We start from the raw sequence: 6,000 nt of genomic DNA, 5'->3' as shown, positions 1-6,000 counted from the left end.
TTTGTAAGGCAACTTTCAGTTCTTCGAAAAAGAGCGTATTTCCTGAATAAAAATCTACAAAAGACCCCTGTCGTTATTTGCCATTTTTCTAACCGTGTGAGTCGCTTCTACGCTTGCAACTCAATACTTTACATCATTCACACGTCAGCTCGTCAATTTTCTCTCGATTTACTTCCGAAAAAAGTCCTCCTGCAGTATCTGAGATTAGTTTCTAACAGGTAACTCAAACAGAGAGAGTAACGATTGTTTACTTTTTGTTTAGAAGGCCTGTGATTATTGAAAGAGTGGAGGGAGGAGGAAGGTATTTGATGTTTAAGTAAAAATATGACAACATGAATTTGTCAAGATGAATGACCAGCACTGCTCTCGCACAAACAGGATGTGAAAATCAGTTAGATGCGGAACGTCAATGAATTCAGTTTGAATAACTGAATTGGTGGGTGGGTGGTGTTAGATACACAACCGGACTGACGTGACGTGATTACTTGATGTCAACTGTAACGCTTTGTTATATTACGTTGCGTTGTGATGATAGACTTGGGGGATTGCACACAGGGGATACCTAATCACCATGATCACAAGTTCTCAGAAATCACCAATTTTGCACAAAAAAGATCGGTAATAACAAAGAAATTTCTAGTTAAACAGAATATAGGTTTCCAAAAATAAGTCTTAGGTTCTCAGTTAGCACCTTCATTGGATACAAATAAAGAAGAAACTAATTCTTTCGGTACGTATTGAGGCTAGTGAAATAAAAATATCTCCAACTTTCGTGCATACTTTCAAGCACTGGGAAGACATAAAGTCGTTCAAGGTGAAACCTATACCAAACCGTAATGATAAACAGAATGTGGTGGACAAAACCCGAGCTCGCATGTTGTATCCCGAGTATTCGACGAAGTTTTCCGACGTGACAATGGACAATGAAACTGTCTTTTTATACTGCCATGCAACGGAACGGCGCAGTCTTGGTTTGGCAGGCAATATGCAGCTGTGGTCGAGCAAGCCAAAGCTCATCACTAGCGGAACGGTAAACAAGGAAATATAGTAACCATTCCTACCATTCTGCTTCCTGCCTACAACAAAAAGAGCGAATTATACACAGCTAGAAAGAAAGCTGTAAAATTCCATTGAATCTGCTGTAATTTGAAAATCACACGGCTAGAAAATCAATTAAATAAAAAACAAAAACTATTGGTGATGAGTGGGTTTTAAACCAAAAATCATATGATCACAAAGAGCGTCCGTATATCCATTGAGCCATAAAAGCGTATATCTGCTGATCAGGTAAACGGCGTATATAAATTCATACTGTCGTATTAGTAAGCCGTGTGAAAGCGGTATGTGAAAGGTATGCTAAACATATAAATCTCAATTTGTCATGACGGAAAATACACTTGATATACAGAAAAGTGAGTTTTATCTATTTTAAAGTTTACGCTGTATGGAAAATTGTAGGAAACAAACATATTATTCAAATGTGACAAGATTTTTGGAAGTTTAAGGAGAATGAAGACTAATACAGATTTCTATCATCATTGTTTAAATTAGGATTGAGATTTGGTTACATTTAATTTTCAGATATTTTTACTGTGTAGGTTGGATCTAAAAGCAATCAACATGGAATTAATTGTTGCGTTTGCAAGTAGAGTATGAATAACAACACTAGATGAAAGAGAAGACGTTTCTTCTGTCAGCGAGTATCGAATTATTAAGAATTCAAAAGTAATCAATATTATATGAAAAACGTGATTAATCCACCTAGCAGTGAGATGATACCTTTTTTCATCAATACGCATGTGTTTTTGCATGGATATTCTTAGGTGTTTTAGTTCTCATGACATTATTTTAATTATCGTCGTTTTAAACCGCAAATTGAGACTTTAATCACTCATTACTCTGTAATGTCGAAACTGCAAAACATATCGAATTTCAATCTTAGCGTGCGACAATCGATTGAACATTCCATGAGATGTCGAAGTAAGTTCCACTTTAGAGTTTTTCGTCATTATTTATGGTACTTCCAGATCCGGTATTAAGGAATTAGCATAGCCCAAAATGATTCGAATGGCCATACATTATTACGCCAAACAATTTACATGAAATTTATAAACTCCTCATCTGTAATTCCAGAATCGGATAAAATTCACCAATTTTGTATGGGCCCTTAAGTCCTGTAATATTTGTTTTGAAGTTTTTGAAGTTCGATTTGGTCTTTTTTGAGAAAATGATTGAGCTTTGAGAAACGACTGGATACTGGAACCGGAATTCTAAAATCGGTGTAGCCGAAATCAGTTAAATTCACCTGAGCAGTGTGTAGACATCTTTGAGAAATTGCAGTGCAAATTAAAATTTGGGGGTACATTCCGAATCCAAAAACGAATACCGCTCAAACTGAAATAAATTTATTTGGTAATCGACAATCAAAATCTGCAAACCCGATAAACCTGATTAATTTATGTGAAATGGACATTTTTATACTAATCACCCTGCATTTTCTAAACCAGAAGTCGGATCTGACTAAAAAGTAAGAGGTTTTATAGGATTTTAAGACCTCTCATTTGAATCATAGATGATTCTTAGATTTCATTTGAATCTTAGATCGGTTCAGCTATCTACGAGAAAAATTAATTGCATTATTTCAATTTCGTTTCACATATCATCCTGTGGTTCCGCAATCAGAAGTAGGATCCAAACGTAATTCAGGAACCTTGTTTGGGAGTATACGACTTTTCATATGAATCTGAGTTTGTAGAAAACGGTTTAACCATCTCCGAGAAAATTGAGTGAAATTATTTGTCACACACGCATTCGCTGATCTCGACGAACTGAGTCGTATGGTATATGGAAGTCATGTTCTTCCAGCATTTATTGCTGTAAATAGTTTAAATCAATATAATTATGGAATTACTTCCAACTCGATAATGCTGGTATCATCTGGTTTACATATGCCATATTCGAAAGATTATGTTGCCAAAAATGAACCGTGCTAAAATTGGTCCGAGGCAAATTGTCATAAAAAAGGATGCTATACACAGTCTTTTTGGTACTTAGAAACAATTATATGTAACAGTATAAAAAATCGTGTTTCATGTTGCTCCCAAGCATTGCTTTTTCATACAGCGCTCAAAATTCCTTCTACTGGAATAAGGCTTACACAAAAATATCGATATCTCCGTTAAAAATGGACGGATTTTAACAATCTATGGCTTGATGGATAGGTATTACCGAGCGAAATCTAAGTCTGGAAACATATTCTGTTTTCAAGGTCAAATGTGACAGATACTGTCAAAAAACTGAAAATTTTGACATAAAACTTCGTATAACTCAAAAAGTAAACATCCGATCTTAAAACCATTCAATAGCGTTCTGGGTGACGGGGAGACCTTTCATTTGCGACTAGTTTGATCAAAATCGGTCCAGCCATCTCTGAGATCTCGACCTCTTAGTTGACAACACACATACAGACACACACACACACACACAGACATTTGCTCAGTTCGTCGAGCTGAATCGATTGGTATATGACATTCGGCCCTCCGGGCCTCGGAAAATTTTTCGAAAGTTTGAGCGAATTCTATATATTTTTTATATATATAAAAAAAGGTAAAAAGTCTTATAAACGCTGAAGATTTTTTTCCGATATCCAGGTATTCTGCAGATTTTTGAGGTATCTAACAGACCATAAACAAATGTTCCACCGACAATTTCACCGTGTTCTGCGTGGTGAAATTGTTCAACGAGACCCAGACAACCCCGCACCGAGCTGTTTTTATATCACTTATTTTACCCTGGCTTTAACCATTTTGGTCGTTCCTCGGGGAGCGCGCCGAGCTGAAATCGAAACATAAGAAATGCAACACTGTGAACAAAAGGAAGATGAGGTATCACTGCAAGCACAATTCAAACGTTTTGATTCGAGAGTAGGTCAAAAAGGTCTGGGACAGCCATTGAAGAAGTCTAACCAAAACAATAAACTAAATTTGCTGGCTCAATCTCGTGCCAGGATACTGCACCGAGAGTGGTTGGTGCAGCCGAAATGCATCTTAATGGACGTCGAGACGTACATCAAAACGATCACCAAGCAGTTCCCTGGCCCGGAATTTTTCATCGGCAAATCCCGCCTGGATGTTCCGGAGAAATAAGAAATATCGAAAGAATAAGGTCGAATAATTTTCCTGCAAATACTTGGTGTGGCAGGCGATCTGTGGCGAGTTAATTTCAGCAAGCATCACCAACAGTCAAATATATAAAGCCTTCCTTCGGTTGACCGAAAGTGCCACTCGGTTTTGATCGGATTTGGTGCCGTGCCATTGTATGACCCGATGATGGAGTGATACCAAGCTAACGTTGTTAGTTTTGTACCGACGGAGGTAAATCCACCCAATCCAAAAGATTTGGACGATTATGAAGAGAAACCTTTGGTAAGAAACAAGTATTCGAAGATGAAGTGGATGAAAGTGTGGCACAAAATTTGATTGGTACACAGAAGAAAATAATGAAATTTACACGACATGTAAATCAATAGTGCCATGAAATAGACATCAATTGAATCGCGAATCTTATTTAAAACCATGATTGATATAAAATTGAATAGGAATACATTGATTTATGAATTCACAAGATTGTATGTTTCAAAAAAACCTTAGTTTTGCTTCTAAAGTACATTGAAAAATGAAAAATTGTAAAGTAATTTTCCATTCAATTGCCTGCTCCAAATATGTGCATAAAATAATTCCGTGCTTACGCATTTTACCATTTCCGCCACCCTGAGCAGTACTATAGTTGACGCTGTTCTAATTTTGGAGAGGGTATTTCTGAGAATCAATTTTCTTTTTATCAAGGCGAAAAGTTCACCTTGTACACTCTGGTCACATGAGCCATGATTCGTCAAAATTGCAAATGTATGTGTGTGATTAGTTTTCAGAATGAAAATTTCCTTAAAGTGCTTTTTAACAGTTGGTTCTTGAAATATATAACAAAAAAACAAGTTCCGAATTAAAATACAGAACAAAATTTACAATATTCTTGAAATGGTTATCATAAAACGAGACCAATTATATCTATTCAAAACATTTGTATGAATTCATAAGACTATCTTCTGAATAAATGAAGAAGGAATCTTGAAGAATTTTCCCTCTATATCATAAGACAGAAGACTCTATAACTTATGGAATACATACTTGAGGACGGGTATAATGTGATGGATAAGTCGATGCTTGAAACAGCGTTAATTAATCTCACAAATTTTGTAACAGTTCAAGTTGACTTTGGAGAGAATTTTTCGGAGATCTTCCATACATCAAGAATACATCATAACGAAAGAAAAAAAAAATTTATTTTGATTGAGACGAAAATTTAACTTATATTCCCAACCCGATCAGATGCACATAACAAAATCATAACAGAAGTACAGGGTCCGGCACTCGAAGTGTAACCAATTGAAAAGGCCATAAATTCAGTTTGGAAAATTACTTTTACTTAACTCAAAGTACAAAATGTGTAAAAATAATACAAAATTCAGAATCACTTTTGCTCGATATGACCACCTTTTGCCTTGACTTGATGACATGAGAGAGCGAAGGAGTTGCTTCGTTTGGCCGAAAGCGGTCAATTTCCGAACATTGTATTTTCTGACGAGAAAATTTTTCCAATTGAGCAATTCGTAAACTCTCAAAACGATAGGGTTTACTTGACCGACCATTCGAGAATTTGAGTCATCGATTGGCCACCAGGAGGCAGCACCCGCAACAGATAATGGTTTGGGCCGCTGTAACCGCAGATGGACGCTCTCCAATCGTTTTCATCGAGCCTGGCGTCAAGGTAAATGCGACATATTATCGGGAAAGTATTCTGGAGGTTGCTTTGAAGCCGTGGGCAGACAAACATTTCGGTGGCAGACCATGGACGTTTCAGCAGGACTCGGCACCGTCTCACAAAGCTCGAGTGAACCAAGAATGGCTGAAAAACAACGTTCCGAACTTCATCACGTCCACACAA

Source organism: Malaya genurostris, chromosome 2, assembly GCF_030247185.1.
Source record: "Malaya genurostris strain Urasoe2022 chromosome 2, Malgen_1.1, whole genome shotgun sequence".
Lineage (NCBI taxonomy): Eukaryota > Metazoa > Arthropoda > Insecta > Diptera > Culicidae > Malaya > Malaya genurostris.
Note: the sequence above shows the minus strand (reverse complement) of the source record.